Genomic DNA, 22,721 nt, shown 5'->3' with positions numbered 1-22,721 from the left:
TCTTGAAACCTGTGAATAGTAGATTTGTTAATCACTTTATTATTATGTGTATGACACTTGACTCATCATAGAACTGCTTTTTCAACGTCAAGTGAAAGAGCCGTAAGTGTCTCCATTACATAATTTTCTGTTTTTCTTGATCATGGCCCCAGTCATAGAAATGCTGAGCATTTTCATCAATTTCATTTGTAGCTATGATTACTCAACACTTAATATTTTTTTAAAATATGTATCTGAAACTGCTTTTCTAGAAAGAAACAAACATGCCGTTCATGAAACAACACTTTGCCTTTCACAGTTACTCTGTGAAAGGGCTACATAGGAAGTGTTTGATGAAGCCCAAGTTAATATTAAATTCTCCTAGGCAATGCCTTGATACCAAAACTGCAAATTACCCTACCTTTTTTTCTTAGTTTCCTGTGGGAACTTCCAACAGCAGTGTTAATGCATCTGACATTTCCTAAATAGTGATTCATTCCACAGCTTTCAACAAGGCATCCAGACCCCCTGAGTAGATCACAGAAACAGAAATTCTGTGGACCAGGATGTAGGAACTGAGTCATATTTACAACAGGGTGAAAAAAGTCAGATCCTTTCTATGGCCAAAAAAAATATACTTCTTTTTCTTTTAAGGACTTTCACTGATGAAATTCCAGTACTGATTAAGTGCTTTGTTCATAAGCAAAGAGGACCAGGAGGTTTTTATTAGGCTACCCAGGGTTAACCTTTCTGTATGTTTGATATTCTGCAGGTAAACAGCAGATATGACCATTCCAAAAGATAGCTTTTCTATGAGTGATGTTTGTAGCCTATGAGGTAGGAATATTTTTGCTTTCAAATTTTTCTTTATTGAATGTTTTAGTTTGTCTCTCTTTTCAGAATGGTCAAAGAAACATAAAAATACTAACTAATTTCATCTCCCTCTCTCATCAGAGTAGGTGATAGCTTGGATATATCCGTGATGTAGCATTTAAGTATCTGAGTCGTTAAACTACAGTCTGCCTTTCTTTCTCAAGCGCTGTAATAAAAATGGCAAGGAATTTGCAGACAGAAGATAAGTGAGTCACAGCAAAAGACAACGTCACTGTGTTATCCAGTCAGAATGGATGTAAGATTTCCATACTCTTAACCTCAGAATTGTTAATGAACATTTCAAGAGCAGGTTAGCTACTTAATGACTCTATAGATCACATCAGTCATTCCACATCAATGGCAGCTGCTGCAAGACTGACTGACTATTAAGAAAAGAACCATACCTGCCATAGTAAGAAAAAAATGTCAGTATTTGCCTGGAATAAAGTAGCTCTGGGGATAGATGTATACTTTTAACCTGATGGAGAATAAATCTTAATAACTATGACAACAGTAACAACAACAATGGTATTAATAGCCATGACTACATATAAATGTTTTATTCAGAAATTAAAACTTTTCTTATTTTCTCTCCTTATGTTTCCTTTTCTGCTTTTATTTTCCTTTAAAAGAGTGTTTCCAGAATAACTCTTTCATATCAGTATAAATATCTGCTCATTTTTTTAAACATTTGATGATATTTTAATTTTGTAAGACACCATGTAAGCATTAGTCTTTAATCTGTTACCTTTTCCTGTGAATATGTTATTTTAAATATTTTTTTTTTTGGCTAAAGGAGGAGGGAGGGGAAAAGTACAAAAATGCCTGGAGCTAGTAAATGGGAGAGTTAAGATAGAATGCAGTGTGGCAGCTTAAGTTTGCTGCTACTGTGCATACAATGTAAAATGGTCATTAATGTTATTCGGTAAGAAGACTTGCATAAAACAATTAAATGAACCCTAAGGATACCTGTCAAACTGTCATATACTCACAAGCAAGGAAGTCACCAAGTAAAGCTGTCAGTCAGAGTCTGACATTCTGAAATCCTTCAAAAAGTGTTAAGCATTCAAAACTCTGCTAGTAATAAATCTGGCAACAGTAAGATAAGCTGGCCTGCCACAGCCTCAGGGTTCTTTTGCAAATGACACTGCGATATGACTCAGTACCCTTACGTTTGAAAGAATGTAGTTCATTTTTTTTGTTTGTTCAAGGAAGAATCAAAGACATGCTTTACTCTTCCCTGCAGCAAGCATGCTTATTTTCCAATTTGTAAATAAAGTGAATATTGGCTTTTGGTGAACTGCAGTGCATATTGACCAGTCTGTGTAAATCAACTTAGGGGACACGTAAGATGTGGTAATTTACATCAGATAAAGATTTATCTGACACTTTCCTTTTTTTCTCTTTTCTGAACAAATAAATGTAAAAACACTAACAGCTATATGCGACAGTTTAGCCATTGATGCTGGAAGCTTAATTTCAGTAAACCAAGTCCTCACTGGAATTAAGGTCACTTGTAGTAATTACTTTAAACAGAGAGCTTGTAATAATCAGAAAATGGTCATTGCCTAATCTAGCATATTATCACTGTCATCTCCAAAGTGCCTATTAACAGTAGTATCTTTGTGCCAACTGTGCAAATTAGAATCATTAAATGCACACAAAACACTTCTTGCTCTATATTCTTCCTCTAAGTAGAGTTTAAATTTTTCTATTTCCACCTTTGCTTTCATATCTTTCTTCTTTCTTATTCCTTCCTTTTTTTCTTTTCACTTTCTCTTTTTTCCTTGTCTTCTTTTTTCTTTTTTCCTTTTTCCTTCCTTCTTTCCTTTTCTCCTTTTTTTTTCATTCTTTCTTTGGTTCTCTTCCTATCCGTTTGTTTTTTTGTTTGTTCTTTATCCTTCTCCATTTTTCTCTCCTTTCATTTTGCCTTCTACTTCCTTCTTGTCTTCATCCCAGCTCTTCTTTTTTCATATACTAGATTTGTTAATTTTGAAATGCTCTTAGAAGAAATGTGTTGCAAACTATGCCTTGGTGGAGAAGCTTGTAGGAGACAAAAGTCCAGGGTTAACTCATGTCAAGACACTTGGTCTCATCTGACTTTGTAAATCTAAAAGATAAAAGATGAATGTCTGATTCAGGACCAGTCACCTGACTCCTTTTGTAGTCACTGAGGGAAAGAAACATCTATAGAGTTTCAGTTAACTCCTCTTAATCAGGTTGTCCGATCTGGGTGAAATAACATCTCTGGAAGATGTCTCTTTCTTTCTGCTGTGTCTGAAAAAGACTTGGATAAGTAGTATAGACTCAACTTTCTATATATAATGCCCAGTGTATATACCCAATCTGAAGTTGGGTAATTTTAAACGCACCTTTTGTAACTCCTTTGTGTTCAATGGGTTGGGAAATGAATTAAAACCTTGTTCCCTTCCCATCTTTAGGCTGATATTTTTTCACTCTGTTTATGTCTAAACGTGCTGAAGTGATTTTCTCTTGTCTTAGCTTCTTATAATTTGGGATGCCTTTAACTTTGAGATATCCTTTATTAAAGAAACTATATAATTTAACTAGTCATTGGCATTTAATGAATAAAGATGTATAGACCTTAACAGTGCCTGATTAGTGATTTTTTCTTTCCTGCAGATGTTTACATTGTAATTCGAGCATAAGGAACATTTAGAAAATACTGATAATCACAATTTTAATAAATACTTTGAGGTAATATTCGTAGTCTAAACTTTCTTGTGCCCTTCTTCAAGAAATTCATGATGAGGGACCCAATTATAAAAGGCTGATTTGGAAAATTTGAACCCCAGTGATTGCCCAGGATGATAGTAGAACTGTGTCAAAACAGAAGTTAGAGTTCAGATCTCTCAGCTACCAGGAAACAGGAATATTGATATGCAGATAGCATAATGTAAAGTGTATTTGCTTTCACATCTTGATAAGTGAACCCCCTTAGAGGTGAATGAGTTTTCTATGATATTTACATAAATATTTCATTCTAAATCCACATATATCAGAGTGAAGGGTGGAGACCTCTATAAAGCATTTCTATTAAAATATCATTTCTGTGTCAGGTATTAAATGCATTTCTGTGTCTAATGCATTTAATTCTTGTCTTTTACTACGTAATTCCACATTTTGGGTCATGAAGGGATGAAAGTTAACTAGTACTAGTAATCAGTGTTCCCATCCATGATGTAGTGTTTACTAATGAATTAGAAGATTGATTGAAATTGATCCTCTTATTTTTTGAAAATGTACTGGGCTTCTAACATCAATGCTTAACATGGCACCGCTTGAAAATAGTAATATGTTCTTTTCGGTAACTCTACATCTCATCTCCAATGAAATTTGACTAGTTTAATATCAGCAATTTTTCAAGGTAAGCTGCTTGCATTCCTTTGCAATTAAAATGTGGGGTTTACTTCATAGTGATCTCCCTAAGGGGTTTTAATGTCTATCATCACTATAAATTCATGTTTCCTAGCCAGTAAACAAGAATTGCATTGTTTTCTGCTGAAATAATCACTTTTGGAGAATGAGATTTCAGTTTGTTTTAATCCTTTTAGCCTGCAGCTGTTCTCCCTCAGTCATTTTAACTCTAACTTAAGTTTATTTTGAGTAGCACATGTATCTTTCTAGTCCAATCCATTTACACACCATTTTTCACCGGCAGTCAAGCTTAGCTAGTAGAAAACAAAGAAAAAGATGTTGTTTTAAGCACTGGTGAATTTTCTATTACATCCCTCATTAAAATAGAATTAAAAATAAATAACATTATACGTATGTGTGCTGGTATGTACAAAGCCCTACAAATACAATTTTGAAACACTTGAACTAGCAGTTCTTGATTTTCTCAGCTGCCATTGGTTGTCTGTTTTCAGGAAATGATCAAGTGCTTGATCTCTGCAGTGATGTAATAGTGCTTGATCTCTTTTTATTTTTGTAATTGAATTTGAACTTTAAAGTTCTTGGTAAAATCAAAGTATAAACTGGCTCTACAGAATGGCCAGGAAGAAGCAAAATTCTGCCTGAAGAGATGCTGTGCTCTTCTATAACATGATTATCTGCTTGATAAGTTGTCTTCATGTTTATAACCTGGCTTTTGGTCAAGTGCCAAAAAAGTTGTAACACTGAAATAAAAAGCCAACTCAAATTCTTTTTAAGCTTGTGTAGTGGTTTGGTCCAAAATACTCATTACTGTTTACCCTCTGTGAGATAATAATAAGGAGAAAAGCAAAGCAGGCACCAAACTTGAAAGAATATAAAGTTTATTAACGGACCTAAAAGAAGGAAAAAGAAGAAAATAAAATCATACCACACCTTCCGAACACTTCTCCTCCCCTCCACCTTCCTCCCTTCTCCCACTGACAATTTAAAAAGACAACCCTTAAGATGTTCACTCTGTTTACCACTTCCATGATAACCTTCTTCAGTCCATTTAGAAAGAGAAGTCTCTTCTTGCTCATGCTATGAAAACATTATCACAATGAGACAGCTGCCCACTTCCAAATATTGTTCAGTCCATTTAGGAAGAGGAGTCTCTGCTCGCATATGAGTCCCTTCCCCCAACCTGCAGCTTTTCCAGGAACTGCTTTTGAGGGTCCAATCTTGAGCTACTGGGGTGCAATTTTAAAGCTGAGTTGTTCAGAAACAAAAGTTCTCTTCACCCATCTCATCTCTGGGAGCATTTCATCTCTAAGAACAGAGGCCCTCCTCCTTCCCTGGGAGCAAAGGGTCCTCCTCATCTTCATCTCTAGGACTATCTCTGGGAGCATCTCTAGGAACTGAGGTCTTCTCCTTTTCCATTTGGAGCAAAAGTCCTCATCGCTTCCATCTCTCCCTGTTCAGACTTCTCATGAAATTACAGCTGCTTCAGCATCTGCTTATCTCAGCACACGTGCTTTTGCTCACAAGTAAAAGTTGAACACTCCACCCCCCATGCCTTCATGAAATTACAACGGGTACTCTGATATATCATAGCTTTACAACAGAATTTCAGTTTTAAGCACCTCCTCTTTCTCTTCCCTCAGGTTTTCAGCTCTTCACAGCACTAAAAGGGTTAATCTCACCTCGGCCTTGCAGCTGGAATTTCGCTTATCGCTGTTGGTCACATGATTTTTTGCCGGACAGCGGTGCAGTTTCAGCTGAATATTCTGCCACACTGGAGAGGGGGGAGCTGGGCCACTCTGTCTGCTCATAGCAGGGGTGGGGGGGAGGGCGCCGGGGTTCCACGGCTGGAACAGATCCATCGGCTCCAGGATGGCCGTGGCCCAGCCTGGCCTGGCCCAAGCAGGGCCTGGGCCGGGTCCGCCGGCCCCCGCACAGGGCCCGCAGCCACCTGTCCCAGCACGGAAACGAGAGAGAGAGGCTCTGCCCGGGGTTTGTCTATTCTTAAGTGTGGATCACAGAGGCAGTCAAAATTTTAAGTGGCTTAAAAAATTGTCCATATTCAAACTGGCCAGCTGATAGGTTCTGTCAGGTCATAAAGGAGCTGTAAGCACCCCTTTGCAAGAACATCACTTCCGAGACTATGCTTTGCTAACCCATGACAGCTTGGATAATGAATTGTCACTTAGCCCCAAAATTCTGTAACATACATTCATTTTCTTTGTTTAGTTTATGTGTGGTTGTGGCACTAAACATTAGTCTAAAATCTATGTCTGTGTTGTACTCTAAGCAGGAGTAAGTGTACCTGGGAGGGAGTGGTATGTTATCCCACAGACACCAAAGGGAGCAATCTCAACAGCTACAAGACTGGGCGCCTTAAAATTAAGCTCTGAAGATGGAGCACCATTATAAACACCAGAAAATGTGTATAAAACAATAGTGTTTATAAATCTTTAGCCTTATTGAGCAAAATCTACATGAAACAAAAAGGTTTTTGGAACAGGCAAAGGCACTCAGAGCAGTGCTGCCACAGTATGGGATTCAGAGTCTGCTTCAGGGATTTCCTTAAATACTAAAGTTAATGTAAATTCACAGGCTTTATGAGCAATTACTTTTTCTTTTCTTTTCTTTTTTTTTGCCAATGGCAATTCAATTTTTTTGTGAGCATGCTTATTTTTCACAGGTAAAGACAGCACATTAAGTATTTAGATCAAAATAAATGCTTAGTCCCTACTCATTCAGACCAAAGCTAGCAGTAATAAAAGACATTAAGAGAGAATATGCTTTGGGTTTCTTTCATTAAAATTTCCATTAAAATCTGCTTCTCTCTTCTTTTTCCCCTTTATCACAATTCCTTGTCTATGTATTTATCTTTGCTTCTGTTGGGGTTTTTAGTTTAGTCTGTTTTTTTCTCTGTTAAAGGAATTTTCTCCCATATGCATGTTGCTAGGGGACAAATAGCTGTACTTAAGAAAGACAAAAGGGGAGTGGGGCGGACCTGGCTACTCCTTTGTCTACACCTGGGTGTGGGGTCAGTTCGCTCTGAGCGTCCGGAGAGAGAAGCTGCAGAGAAAGGAGCTGCTGCTTCTTTCTTTTTGGCCGTTCTTTCTTCCTGCTGGAAACAACGCCAGGACCCCAAAAGCCGCTTTCCCTGCCCTGCTGGAGACCGAGCTGTGGCTGCCCTGCTCCGCTGCTGCTTCGAGCTTTCGCTACGCTGTAGCCCTGCTCGCCCTGCCTGCCTGGGCCTCCGTGGGTTTTTCCCATCTGGATACATCTCGTCTGCCACCCGGGATTTGCGTTCGTCCCTGCCGTTCCAGCCTGCTGTTCCTGAGAGCCCGGGATCAACTGCCCAGCGGTTTGTGAAGCCTTTGTTCCATCCCTTCCCGGGATCCCAGGGCACCGGTGCCGCGTGCTCCCCGAGCTCGCTCCGGAGCGCCCCCTGCAGCCGCGGGGGAACCATCGCACCTGCCCTGCTCACCGGGAGCCGCCAGCGCCCCTGCCGGCTGCGAGCGGAACTGCACCCGAGGGGAAATAGCCTGACAGCCGAGAAGGCTGGCACTGGGTTTGTGATTGCTGTTACTGCCATAGTTGTTGTTGTTTTGTTTGACTGGTTATATACATATATATATATATAGTAAAGAACTGTTATTCCTATTTCCCACATCTTCGCCTAAAGGCTCTTGATTTCAAAATATAATAACTTGGAGGGAAAAGGGGTTATATCTGCCACTTCAAGGGGGGCCTCTGCCTTCCTTAGCAGACACCTGTCTTTCAAAACCGAGACAGCTTCACTTTGCATTTTTTGTATGTTTCTTCCAGCAGACTCCCTCTACGTGCCCTCACCCCTCTCTACCTCCTCTTTCTCTCTCACCGTCTCTCTTTTTGGAACTTTTACTGCAGATAGAAAAATGAGTTCGTTTTCTCCTAGTCTGAACCCAGCTAAAACCTTTGCATGTCACAGAGTAGAATGCAGCCTACTGCACTGAGAAAATGATGAACTAAAATCTTTGAAGGTAGGAGAGCAAAAGAGGCTTTTATATCATTATTTAGGAAGCTACATAAGTGACTCCATTTCAGAAGATTCTGCATGACCACAACAGGCTTTCAGCTCTACGCCTGCATGCTCAGTTTGCTAGAAAATTAAGGCACTCTTTTTGAAGGCATTTATTTATTTATTTATTTATTTATTTATTTTTATGTCAGGCTTGGTTATGACATCTAAAATATTATAATCATTCTTCATTTTCTCTTTTCTGGAAATCTAATTGCTGCTTTGACAAAAGAAAAGAAGTACTTTGAACTTATATGTTACATTCAAGTTCTAAACTCAAAGTTGTTTCAGGCCGATTTATTGTTTTAGCAATGTTCATTCTTGAAGGATTCAAAGAATTGTACAGAGATATAGGCTTCACCATTCTTTCAAGTAAAAAAAACCTGGAGTTTAATAAAATCTGGAATTAAAGTGATGACTTTTTCAACCCTCTCTTATAATAATTACTTCTTTGAAATTTACATCATTGTAGACCCTTAAGATTTCTGAGAACTTCTCCTTAGAGGTCATAAAAATAACAGGGCTGCTATTTAGATGAGATAATTCTTAAGAGGTCCATGGGAAGACAGAAAGAGGTGGAGGACTTCCATCCCCATGTACGTATTAGGCAGCAGAAGTGATGTCCATGGCAGGAAAATAAAACTGCACCCTTTCAAAAAGAGATGTCCTTTGAAAGAACTAGAGAAATGTCTTTTTTTTCATTGATGACAAACCGATGAGGGACCTGTGACAGAAATGTAAAAATACTGAATCAAACTTTTGAACAAACAGCAGAAACCCTTCATAAAGGACTGGATCTGTCATAAAATCCTAGTATTACCTATAGGAAACATGACTTCTGTATTTTTGTACTCCTACATTTGCATCTATGCTTTACTGCCTCAAAACACTTTTTGCTAAGGAAACAGGGGGCAGTCAGTATATCATAGAAAAGAGAGATCAGAGGCAAGATTTTGATATCTCAAGAACCATTCCTTGCAGTCAGTCTATCCACCATTCCATACATAACCCCTGTTATTTTTATGTGCATGATAAAAATTCCCTCTGCCAAGGCAGAAATTTAGTCAAATCGAAACTAATGAGATAAATAATAATTCTTTACTTTCCCCGAAGCTTCCAAAGATTACCTTTTGGGTTGTGTGTAATAAATGCCTGAGAGAAGCAGAAGCTGACAGTTACAAAGGGCCTTTAATTTAATCTCTTCCGCTCATATGTACAAGTAAATTGTAATGCCTGTATATGTAAAAAATATCTCTTCATTTTAGGGCTATTTGCACTTTCCATACAGTAAACAATAAAAAATTGCGTAACACATTTAATAAATAAATAAAAAAACATAACAAATAAAATCAATCACTTTAACAAGCAAAAAATAATGATTTGAAAGTAATTTGGTCATAAGAATTAATGAAGTAGTTTAAGTAATGAAAAGAGCAAGAAAGGAAGACTGAAGTAAAACAAATCAGCAAACTGTGATGCAAAACATGGAAAATTTACCTATAGCTTTTTAGTAGCCCATGGTTATACAGCATTCAAAGTGCAAACAATCTTTCTGCAATAAAAATAAACAGGGAGGGCAAGAGGAGAAGGCTATCTGGAGGATTTTTTGTTTTGCTTGGTTTTGTTTCTTTTCAGATTAGTCTGAGATCTCTTATGGTCTGTAAAATCTTCCAAATATCATTTAATTTCCTGTGAAGGGAATAATTTTTCTCTCCATTTGCTATGAAAGTGTATTTACAGAGGGGACATATTTTAAACGAGTGGTAAAGATGGAAGGAGAAAATATACTTCTCAAGATATTAAGTTTAAAACTGGTTAAATTGGTCTTTGATTTGGAGAAAACTGAACAGATATTACTGATTTTAGCAGTATTGTACAGAATCAAGATTAAGGGAAAAAAAAACAAAAAAGAAAGCAAAACAACTAAAATCCCCAAATCATCATTTTCCCTGCCATAAATGTCCCTAGAGAGTCTGAACTGCAATTTCTGCAAACCTGAAAAAGGACTTATGTTTACTGTGAAACTTTCATTGCAGATAGTAGCCTTTACATCTTTGAGGATGTCTGTCTTGAGACAACTTAAGTTTATACATAGCCTAGTAAGTATTTAAAGACATTTGGACAGGTAATAATGACTTTTACCAACTTTGGAGAAGTAAAAATAGTCTGAAAAGCCAAATTTACACAGTGGGCTAAAGTAGTCCTGATTGTGAAATTTATTGCTACTGAACTGCAACAAACATGTCCTGAAGAAAGGTAATTCTTGGTACAAAGGGCTTTCTGAAAACTGAGAAAGAACAGAAAAGCTAATTTTAACTCAGATCGTGTCTACTCAATGGAAAAACAATTCTGGAACAACATTACTAATGGTATATACTGGGAAATAAACATGGAAATTGGTAATAATTTTAATTCATACCAGAAGAGTTAAATAGAAATTCTAACAGAGCTCTTCTTTTTTTTTTAATACACTTTTTATGCATGTCTCAAAGACAAAAAATTGCCCAATATATTCCTTTGATGAACTGAAAAGGACACATAAAAATAATATTGGAAGCAGCTTTTTGTTCAAGGCAATCAATGGATAAAAACTAGAGAATTCAAGAACATTAGGAGGACATTTCTCTTACATAACTGTAATTTGGAGATAAACACAAGTTTTTACCACAAAAGAGTTTCTCATTTAAATCAGTCAAATGAACAAAAGTCTTCAAAAGGCAAAATGTCCCTCTGCTGAAAGGTATCAAACCTAAAAGTACTCAAAAGTTAAATCTTGTAAAATTGAGGAAAGCATAAAAAAATGCTTACCTAAACAATAAAATCTTAAATTTTGTTTACATACATTTAAAGATCCAGTGGACTTATATAGAATTTTGATGTTACTCTCAAAAAGATAGGATGAGAGCTAATAAGAGTCAGAAATACTCAGTATTTCACTGTCAACTCCCTTTATACCATTTATGGGAGAATTAGGCACCTTAATTAAGATCAAATCCTAAACCCAGTGAATTCAATATAACCAATGCTCATCTGATGATCTCTAAGACTGACTTTTAAAGTTATCTGTCTCTCCAAGAGACTTGTTTCCTCCTGTTGAGATTGAAAGCCTTTAAATTATTTACCTATGATTGGGTGTCTGCTCTAAAATTTCAGACCAGACTGATCCTGTCTTTTCCAGTGGATAGTCTGCCCAGCTACCTCTGAGGCTGCTCAAGCTTAGCAGGTAGGTTTCAGCATTATTTCACAAAATACCTTATGTCCAAAGTAGGAAAGAATATGCTTTGTTCTTTTTCTGCCAGAAAGTAAGTCTGAACTGAACAAGTGATTCAGTTCATACTGAAATAGAATGAACTCTGAAGATGTAGGAATATGGTATTTTTCTGGGATGGGTGACATTCCAACTGAAATTGTGAATTTTCTTGTACTCTACTTGATACATTTGTTTTAAAGCAGGCGTTAAAATTAAATTATGTATTCTTAGTTCTTCAGCTTGAAGTCAAAGCAGAGATGAAGAACTGTTCCAGTTTCATCAGATAGGAATTGACAGTTCTTTCTCAGAGCTATGTAAAACTTTTAGGTGCTTGTATACAATCTAACTAATTAGTATTTTAAACATGGAATGTTCCTAATCCATTCATTAGTCCTTCAGTGAGGAAAAAACATATTAATAGAACATTTTGTATAACATACTGAAGCATTCGGTTCTTTTGAATTCAAGTGTGATTTCCACAAAACTCAGAAGAAAGCAAAGAACCATTTTGATCACAAAACTTACACTTTTACGGTTCTAGAGACAACAGAATGTCAACCAAACAATGGGGAACACAAAACCACTTCAACACCATAGTATGATACAGCTCAATAAAAGTGCTGAATTTTAAAACCAGCTTTCATGGAATATTTGCTTATTTAATTAACATACTGCTGCACAAGCTTGCGTTCTCTAGAAGCTTAATCTACATGCTTAAGAAACTGACTTACTACCTGCCATCTCTTCTATAAAAACAATTGAACATATGTGCACTATTCTAAAATATCTGCTAGCAGAATGCTAAAGACATTTGACTCAACTTGAAACTTCCAGGAGAAGAAAAATAATTACTTCTATTTAAACAATAAACACATTTGCAAGAATAACAGGAAAGTTTCACACGTTTCTGGTTACAGATGGGTTAGATCACAAGTACCTTCTGCTTTTTCAAATCCATAGGGAACAAAAGGCTATGTACTTTCTCTGATTCTCTATAGTTATTGCAAACTAAGTTATTTAGAGAGACAAAAGTGTCAGCCACTTAGAGAAAAAGAAGCTGGGGAAGGAGCAAGTAGCTCCATGAACCATGAACTATAATAAATATGTTAGCATTAGGGATTACTTTTAAGTTCTGGAATCTGAATAAAATTCTGTTTTGAGCAGCAATTATTTACAAAAATGGATCATAGAAACACAGATCCATAGATGGTTTGGGTTGGAAGGTATCTTGAAGGTCATCTATTTCCAACTCCTGTGCTGCGGACAGGGACACCTCCAACTAGACCAGGTGATATCAGAGTAGTTGAAGCTCCCCAAGAGGACCAGGGTTTTTAAATTCAGCTGCTATCCGTCTGTAGCTCTCACGAGCTTGGTCTTCCTGGTCTGGTGGCATGTAGCAGACCTCCACTATAGTGTCACCTGTCCCTGCCCTCCCTTTAACCCTGACCCATAATTCCTTGATCAGCTCCTCGTGCATCTCCAGGTGAAGTTCCATGCACTCCAGCTGGTCATTGACATAGAGGGGAACACTGCCTCCTCATTTTCCCTGCTTGTCCTTCCTAAACAGTCTGTATTCTTCCATGCCAACACTGCAATCACAGGAGCCAGCCCACCAGGTCTTCATGATACCAATAAGATTGTAGCCTTGCAGGTGTGCATACATCTCTTATTCTTCTAGTTTATTGCCCATGCTGGGTGCATTTGCATAGAGACACTTAGTTTGGGTTCCTAATGAAAGTGAATTACTGGCTTGAGTGGATGTAATTCCTTTGCACTTCTCTTCAAGTGCTCCTGCTGACCTGGCATCCATCTCCAGGCTCTGGACTTCTCTCACTGGCAGTGGCACTCAAGAGGATTGACTTCTAGGAGCATGTAGGACGGAGGTTCCCCTCCCCTGACAAGTTTAGTTTAAAGCTCTCTTCATCAGTTTGGCAAGCCCATGACTGGAGATGCTTTTGCCATTCTTGGACAGACAGACCCCATCTGACCCCACCAGAGAAGGTTTCTCAAAATGAGTCCCATGGTCTAAGTAGCCAAAACTTGTCTGTGGCACCAGTCCTGTAACCACTTATTGATTCGCCAGATTCAACTGGCCCTTTCAAACCCTTTCCCTTTGACCAGGAGCAACGATAAAAATCTACCTGCACTCCAGAGTCCCTTATGTTCTCAGATGTGAATTCCATATTTTTTACCTTCGGTATCAAAACCAGCCCAACTGACATGAATTCCATCTGATTTTTAATAGGAAAAGCACTGAGATTCCTCCAGTGTGAGGTGGGAATGGAATGACAGAAACAGTTCTATGAAACACTCTCATCCTTGTCTGGTTAGCCTGTCAAAGGTATGACAATCAGAATGCACTACACTTAAATTGGCAGAGCTATGAAGAGGTGTATTATCTGGTTGAATATGGCCTTATCAAGCAATGAATCAAATGTAATGTCTGTTAAATCTATGTCCCAGTGGGTTTTAAACTTCATTCAGCAACACAGTAATGAGCAAAACACAAGCACTCTTATGGAGTAAAGAGCTTGCAAATTGAGAAACCTCAATCTTTCATCTCCTGTGTACTAACTCTGGTTTACAGATTCTCTCTCAAGCATTTAATGAAAGATACATAATAAGCTTAATTTAAGTAACCATTGTAACTGACAGAAGTTGATATTTACACCATATTTAAAGCAAATAGCTTTCTTTTCACTGAATACATTCATCATCTTCTTCAGAATACATTTTTATTAATCATAATTAAAAATTTCTAATAAAGAAAGATAAGCAATAGGAGCCAGACATCTGGCAGTCCAGTATTTCTGAAAAGAAACAAAATGAAATTAAGACAAAAAGGAAGAGACAGCTGATTTCAATACTTTATAAGTTTTTTAGATTTCTTTCCTTTAACCCTTTGATCAGAGATAAATCTTATAGAAAATAACTGCTTATATAACAACAATATATATGTATGGAAACAACATTTGTAGAAGCCAAGTCTTGTCTACATTTTCAATTTAAATGTCTAAATTATATACCAAAGATACACAATAAGTCCTTTTATAAAAACTGTAACTTTAGAAAGAAAGCAAGTTAAGTGCATTCAGCCTAATTAGACACTTGAATGTGCCAGACAGATATATTTATCACTTTCTTTCTGTACTTTTTATTTTCTGATCACGAAGTTTTAAGTAAATTCAGGAGAAATGTTCTACTTTTCTTACAGTTCAGAGGCAGAGGCTTTGGTGCTGGCTTTTGGTGGGTTTGTTGAAAGGGGTTGGCTTTCTGCAGTGATTACACTTCTTTGTAGGTAAGATTTGTTAAAAAATGCTGTAGATTTTCTATTTTTTTTTTTTTTAAATACTAAAAGAGAAGAAGTAAGAAGGAGAGCTAGATGGTGGAACATGCGCTTATGTGTTTTACTGTCATAGAAACTTTTGTGGCTCAGGTCCATAAACTCAGTCTTTCAAAACAAATGTAAATGAACATTGATATGCTTATGATTTTCAAATAGACAAGGTTATGTTAGTGGTTCATTAATTTTTGTTCTTGCTGCTGTTAAGCTTGTTTGTCTTTTACCATTTGTAGTAATGGGAGTATTAAAAACTCTATAGCTCCAACAGAATCATGCTATTATAAGTTCCATTATGAGATACATGAAATTGTCATTCTTATATTCTGCAGGGTATATTAAGATAAGTGTTAAAGGGACTTTTCACGAACATATAGAATTAATATAGATGTCACTTTGTATCACTTTATTAATTACTCCATAACTGTAACCTGTGTTTTAAGTGGGTTTTGGTTTTTGTTTTAATAAAGACCAGATTAACTTGAAGGTTGATAGGTAAGATTTGCAGCTTCCACAAATCTCACCTCTTAACTTGAATTAGGAATTTAGAGAGCTTTCTCAGTCTATACTGACAAAACCCGTAGTTCAGTGCAGAAAACACTGAAAAAACCAGTGCAAAACAGTTAAAAGGCTAGGTTAATGGACGTCTCGTTTTTTTTCCTCTTCAGTATCCAATGTATAAGGATATTAATGAGAGAAAAAGGCTTGGAGTTTTAAAAGATAAAGTATAACTACATTGGAATTATTCAAATTCTCAACATTTGCTCCCTAGATCCTGCCTAAGGAGTCAATAACAACTCCTTACCCATCCAGGATATTCTGACATCACCTTACTGAATGGCCAATGAGATCAATAGACTTAATTAGAAAATAGATTGATTGGATTTCTAACAAAAAAGTCCAGACTGCATTAAAATAATAGCCTTCAAAAAGTAGAAGTCAATGTTTTCAATGTTTATAAAATCTGTTTCTTTTCAAATTAAGCTTTTTCTTTTTTTGCCAGTGATTCAGTACTAGAAAGACACAATAAAAATGCAAATTCAACCAAACCCACACTTTATGTAGATTATATATTTTAAAATTATAAACAGAACACATATGGTAGCTGCAAACTCCACAATTTTTATTTTTCTTCTTTCACAGTTCTTTTCATTTTAAAAACTCAGCTAGGCAGCAAGAAAATTAGTCTTTAAGTTGTGAAGTTAAAAAGTCCAATCAAAATCCAAAGGAGACACAAAGTTTTTTATTACCAGAAGAGTTATTGAACATAAAAAGTTCACTGCATGTATCTTTACTTTGCCTTTAAAGTCCTCCTAATAAAGGTAAATGGATGAGGGGCTGCACACAGCACTAGAAACGCCATGATAAAGAACTTGCAAGAAATTTTCCATTGAATGACCTGCACTGAAACAAGGAGAAGTGAAATTACCCCCAATACAAAACACTTAAAACCACAAGTTGATTAACTCTTCTAAGCTTTTAGTTGCAGTGAGGAAGCAGTGGAGTTTGAAGTTGAAGAAAGATTTCTCTGAAGAGAAGTGACATGCTGTGGGGCAGGAAGAGGATTGAAGATACAGTATTTAAAAATAGCAGACTGGCTAACATATTGAGTAGGCAGCTTGCTGTGCCACAGAGAGTATGACCACATATGAAACTCATTTATTTAGATCTTCATTCAATTTCTAGTGAATTATAACAACAAATTCTCCTAAAATTAAATTAAGCTTTCCATAAATTTTATGTTTTTGTTTGTACTTTGCACAACATCATGTATCTGGGTCCTGCTAATCGTCACATAGAGTTATAGATTACCTTCCATGGCTTGCATTCTATCATTATGTGTCCAGAATTTCTCAGGCAGGACTGATCAAAGCAGAGTAGCAAAGGTACACTCAGGACCTTTGAGACAGAAGTGATAACTGTTAAACCTTGGTAATCATATAGCTGTAACAATCCAGAGCTGTTTAATAAGTGAGCAATGGAACAGAAGCTGTTCAGAGGAAACACACATATCCCAACATAAATAAGAGAGCAAAATAGATAACGTTGTTCCTGTGCATTTTGTATTGAAGAAGCAAAGGGACCACTGTTCTGATATCAGCTTCTATGAATATCCAGGAAGATTACACCTACCTGTTTTCTGGCTAGACCACAAAGCAATCATGGATTTTACAAAGATCAATTGAGATCAACAACAGGCAGCTCAGAATTTACTATGTAAAGTCCAGGATTTCACTGTGTTTTTTGCCCTGGCTGCTGGAAGTCATTTCAGTTTATCTGGTGCTTATGAAATAGTGCTTTGTGTCTAGTGCTCCTTTTAAAGCTAGAATCTGAAAGTGATATGATGGCAGAGGGAGATACAAAGTGGGAGATGTACTAAAGGAACACATTTTCAGGAAGTCAATGAATTCAAAAGGGATTCATGTTATATTCAGATGCCAAACAAAGGTGCCAAAATGTTGAGCATTTTTCACAATCCCTGGAGAGAAAGATGAGATAGGAGTCCAAGCTAGAAACACTACTTAATCTGAGTACAATTACTTAACACAGATACAAAACTGGTTTTCCTAGATTAACCCTCTCCTCTGAATCATTGGAACAAAGTCATGAAAATAGATTGTTTTTCTTACTGCTCTGATTTGAGGAGGGTTTTTTTGGGGTGGTTCTTTTTTTCATGTGCAATTATGGAAAAAACAGGTGTAATTCATTGTGGAGGCTTAGAAAACCAAAGTTCTTGCTTCACAGAGTAGGGTAGTCAGACTGTACGTTAATATGTCTAATTGTCTTTTCTATGTTGATTTCTTCTCTTTCCAATCTTCATTAAGACTAGGTTAACTAAGATTGGTAAGGGTACCACAAAGTACAGATTTGTAAAAACACACTTTTGTATGTGTTAGTCAAGTACTAGATGACTAGTTTTTCAGTTAGGGAAGAATGCTTTCAGTCTTGGGGAAAAAAACAAAAAAAAGTGTTTCTATATAAAGCTAGAGAATTTATGGTATGCATATCAATGAATATAATTTTTATGGAAATTGACATAACAGTAATGGGACTCAACAGCTGGAAAAAATTTTTCTTGGGCTGTGTGTGATATCCACTATAGCATCTAAATAAAACACCACATTTTGTTTAAAGTAATTAAGTCTGTTTAAAATTATTATAGAGGACCACTTTTTCCTGTGCCTACATCAATCACATTCAGAAACATTGTCAATATAAATCACTTTATCCATTATTAACAAGTCAAAGGATTTACCCGCACATTTCTCATAAAGCCTTGTTGTAAGAAACAGTGTTACAAGAAGCAACAGGAATCCTCACAAATTTCAGCTGATTTGCTGACAGTGTTTATTCTGTTGTTTTTGTAATGTAGTGTGTTGTCAATGGTGTGAATCAATACCTGAAAGTAGCTGAACCTCTCAGTGTGTTCTATTTTGCAGCTGGCTGAATGCTTACTGCAGAAGTTTGTAGTGATGCGGCATTAGAGGGTATTTTCATGACTTGAAGCTGGAAAGAAAAAACTAATTAATTAAAATTTTGTTGAGTACCTTCTGCAAATGAATTTAAAACAAACAAACAAACAAAAAAACCCAAAAAACAAACAAAAAAAAAACCCAAAAAACAAACAAAAAAAACCAACCCAAAGCTCTCATATGGTGAACTGATTGTAACAAGCAGCTGAGACTACCCAACTGCTGGGTCATGCCCTCTTCAGAGGGGTGAGAGAGAGCATCAGAAGAACAAAAACCAAAAACTAGTGGGTTGATATAAAAGCAGTTTAATAGGTAAAGCAAAAACTTCACAAACAAGAAACACGAAGCAAGGAATGAATTCATTGTTTCTTATTGGCAGGCAGATATCGGCGCTTCCAGGAAAGCAGGGCTGCATTATGCTTATGATTACTTGAGAAGACAAACACTACAGCCATGAACATCCTTCATTTCTGCTCCTTTTCTGCAGCTTTTACTGTTGAGCACATCATGGAGTAAGGCATATCCTATTGGTCATCACATATCAGCTGTCCTGGCCAGGTCCCCTCCCAGATTCTTGTGCACCTGAAGCCTGCTCACTGGGGTGATTAAGTCAGATACTGGGACACTCATAGAATTGTACAATGGTTTGGGTTGGAAGGGACCTTGAATGTTACCTCATTTAAATACCCCTGCTGTGTGCACTGACACCTTCTATTAGACCAGGTCACTCAAAACCCCATCCAGCCTAGTCTTAAAAACTTTCAGGGATGAGTATCCACAGTTTCCCTGGGCAACCCATTCCAGTGCCTCACCACCCTCATAATAAAGACTTTTTTCCTAATATGTAATCTAAACCTAATCTCTTTCAACTTAAACCCATTACCCCTCGTCCTGTCACTACATGCCATTGTAAATACTCTTGTGTGGATACAATATTGCTGCTAGCAGGAATTTTTCCTGCTTCTTTCCAGTCCCACGAGATACTTTTCTCTCTCACGGAAAATATTAGCAGAGCTCTCTAAGCTACGAACACCTGCGACCTTGCAGAGCTTTCTTAATGGTACAGTAGAAAAATATTTTGACAATAGATGTTTTAGGATTTTAGCCAATCACCCCAAGGGGTGGCTGATCCTTTGACCAATTAGACTATGAAGAAAAAAGTCTATAAAAGAGTTTGTAAAATAATTAAAGAAATCAATCTTGCTGCACAATTCTTGCCTGTTGGATCTCTCCTCTCCTCCCTACGGCTGCAGGATACCGCAGTAGTCTTGCCCCATCTTTCCTGTAAATTCCCTTCAGGTATTGGAAGGATAACCAAGTGGAGGGGAAAACAGATTGCTTCTAAAGCAAGGAACCTCAAATTTGAGCTCAGTAGGGGTGGTAAAGTAACAGTCACATTCCCTTTGTGATTTTCATCACAATTGCCATGGGTTAGCAAGCATAGTCCCGGAAGTGATGTTGTTACAAAGAGGTACTTACAGCTCCCTCTGTGACCTGACAGAACCTATCAACTGGGTAGTTTGAATGCAGACAATTTTTTAAGCCACTTAGAATTTTGACCATGTCTGTGGTCCACATTTAAGAATGGACAAACCTCGGGAAGCTGGCTCTCTTGTGTCTGGCTGGGGGACAGGTAACTGGGCTGGGCCCATACAGGGCCCTGTGCGGGCCTGCCGGGCCCTGCCGGGACCTGCTTGGGCCGGACCCGGGCCAGGCCACAGCCATCCTGGAGCTGATGGGCCCTGGTCCACCTGAAGGCCCCGCTCCCCCCTCCCCCCCCAATTCCTGTTGCGTGCAGGCGGCGTGGCCCAGCTCCCTCCCTCTACAGTGTGGCTGAAGATTCAGCTGAAGCTGCCCTGCTGTCCGGCAAAGATCATGTGACCAACAGCGATAAGCGACATTCCAGCTGCAAGGCCCGGGTGAGATTAACCCTTTTAGTGCTGTGAAGAGCTTTTGAAAACCTGAGGGAAGAGAAAGAGGAGATGCTTAAAGCTGAAATTCTGTTGTAAAGCTATGGTAGTGATAGACTATGATATATCAGAGTACCTGTTGTAATTTCATGAAAGCATGGGGGGTTGGAGTGTTCAACTTGTACTTGTGAGGAAAAGCACCTGGGCTGGAATAAGCAAATGCTGAAGCAGCTGTAATCTGAGGAGAAGTTTGAACAGGGAGAGATGGAAGCGATGAGGACTCTTGCTCCAATCAGAAGGAGAAAGACCTCTGTTCCTAGAGATGCTCCTAGAGATAGTCCTAGAGATGAAGGTGATGAGGACCCTTGTGTCCCAGGAAAAGGAGAGGGCCTCTATTCTTAGAGATGAAGATGCTCCCAGAGATGGGTGAAGAGAACTTTTGTTTCCGAATGGCTCATCCTTAAAATGGTACCCCAGTAGCTACAGATTGGACCCTCGAAAGCAGTTAAGCAGTTGTGGGAAAAGCTGCAAGTCGGGGGAAGGGACTCTCACATGATGTGAGCAGAGAACCAACCCAAGCGGCTGTCTCATGATACTGGAGCCATGAGAGGACCTCTCATGGAGATGTCTCCATAGCATGAGCAAGAGAGACTCCTCTCCCTAAGTGAACTGAACAAGGTTATTATGGAAGTGGTAAACTGACTGAACATCTCAAGGGTTGCCTTTTTACAGTGGGAGAAGGGGAAAGGTGGGGGGAGGAAAAGTGTTCGGAAGATGTGGTATGATTTTATTATTTTTTCTTTTTTTCCTTCTTTTAGGTCTGTTAATAAACTTCTTTATATTCTTTTAAGTTTTGTGCCTGCTTTCCTGCTTTGCTTTCTCCTAATTCTTATCTCACAGAGGGTAAATAGTAATGAGTATTTTGGACCAAACCACTACAACAATGGATATAACTGAGTGCTGCCAACATTAACCACAATGCCACCGGTGCTTTGTGATATTGTGACACTCTTTCAGCAGACTCTTCTACAGAAAGATCCCACAGAGCATCTTTGAACCATGTCTATTTGATGCATGCTTAAATAATCAGTTTTTTGCCTTTGGGAGCTGTTTAAAGGTTGTCTATCCACCAAGTGCAAGTCTACCATATAAAATGAAAAAGACTGTTAAAAAATCTGTCTGGAACTGGATAACAGACCTAAACCAGAAAAAACTTGGGGTTTTTTAAGATTAATAGTATATTACAAAATTAAAACAATGTTTCCACCTATGATGATGTGAGAAGTGGGAAGTGGGAAGGGATATGATTTACTGCATACTTCAAAAACTTCCTCTGTGAAAATCCTTGCATACAGTACAGCAAGAACTTGTGTTGTTATGAACATAGGTAGAACAGGCAGAGAGAACAATATATTAATGAATAACAGCTCCAATTCTAGAGTCAGATCTTTGGCTGTGTGTTTGGTGATGTTCAGAGAGCAGCAACAGTTATATTTGGCTTTCTAAATCTAAGTCAATTATGAATTCTAAGACTTGCTGTAAATCCCATCTGATATGTACAGCATTACAGAACAGAGATATAAATTACGACACTCTTATGTCTTAAAACTGCAAGATTTACATATATACAAGGAATATAAATTTTATTAGGTGTATTTCCTAAATCCTTTTCTGAAGAAGGGAATTCCTTCATGGATCAGACCTTAAGTACCACAACAGAACCTTCACTAAAGGCTTGGTTCATTAGAGTTCATAAATCATCAGTGGCTTCAATGTGTCTGACTAGTGCAATGGTGTAATGGAGCTTTGCTAATTTAACTGAAGTATCTGACCTGTATCTATTCCAGAGCCTTCTGCATAAGAGACTACCCAATCAAATAAAACTGCTTTAAGATGTGGTGTGTGTTTTAGTCCAAAGAAATTAATGGGATCACTTGGAGATGAAGTATCTGAAAGGCAATGAAACTATATTTTTCAAGTCCTTATCTCTAATGATAGGTTTACGATTTCACTGTCCTGTAGAGGCATCAGAGGCAGCAAAGACAGACCTATGTGACTGAACATATAAGCTGATCTGACTTTCCAGTGACTGATTGTGTGCACAGACAAAGCAATAATGACACAGAGTCAATCTCCTAACAATCCCATTGTAGCTGCAGAGCATTGTGCAAATATTTAGGAAAAAATGACAAAATCATATTAAGGATAATAAATATGTTTTCATTCCACTTCACAGTTGATAAATTATTAACAGCTTAACTTTTCCAGATGATGTGCCTATGCAAGGGAAGCATCACTAACTTTCAAGACTCTCTAGACTCATTACCTGGCAGCAGTCTCCAGTTGCTTTCCCCTGGTACCTGAGAACCATAACTCAACAGGATAACTGTCATGGCAGAAGACTAAAGGACACTTTAAAATATGTCATTAATTAATGAGTCCACGCATG

General features: G+C 37.7%; 1 long non-coding RNA gene across 1 annotated transcript in view; it reads right to left on the bottom strand.

Annotated features, from left to right (window-relative positions):
• Window positions 1–8,039: 8,039 nt before the first annotated feature.
• LOC116449579 overlaps window positions 8,040–22,721 on the bottom strand; it is a 136,788-nt gene continuing 122,106 nt past the window's right edge. Inside the window, exons 3-4 of the long non-coding RNA XR_004242457.1 lie at window positions 16,702–18,396; window positions 8,040–9,023 (exon numbers count right to left, since the gene is read on the bottom strand). This is a non-coding gene — a long non-coding RNA (uncharacterized LOC116449579). The remainder of the gene's footprint in view (window positions 9,024–16,701; window positions 18,397–22,721) is intronic.

Source organism: Corvus moneduloides, chromosome 1, assembly GCF_009650955.1.
Source record: "Corvus moneduloides isolate bCorMon1 chromosome 1, bCorMon1.pri, whole genome shotgun sequence".
In the NCBI taxonomy this organism is placed as follows: Eukaryota; Metazoa; Chordata; class Aves; order Passeriformes; family Corvidae; genus Corvus; species Corvus moneduloides.
Note: the sequence above shows the minus strand (reverse complement) of the source record. Positions and strands in the feature narration are given on the sequence as shown.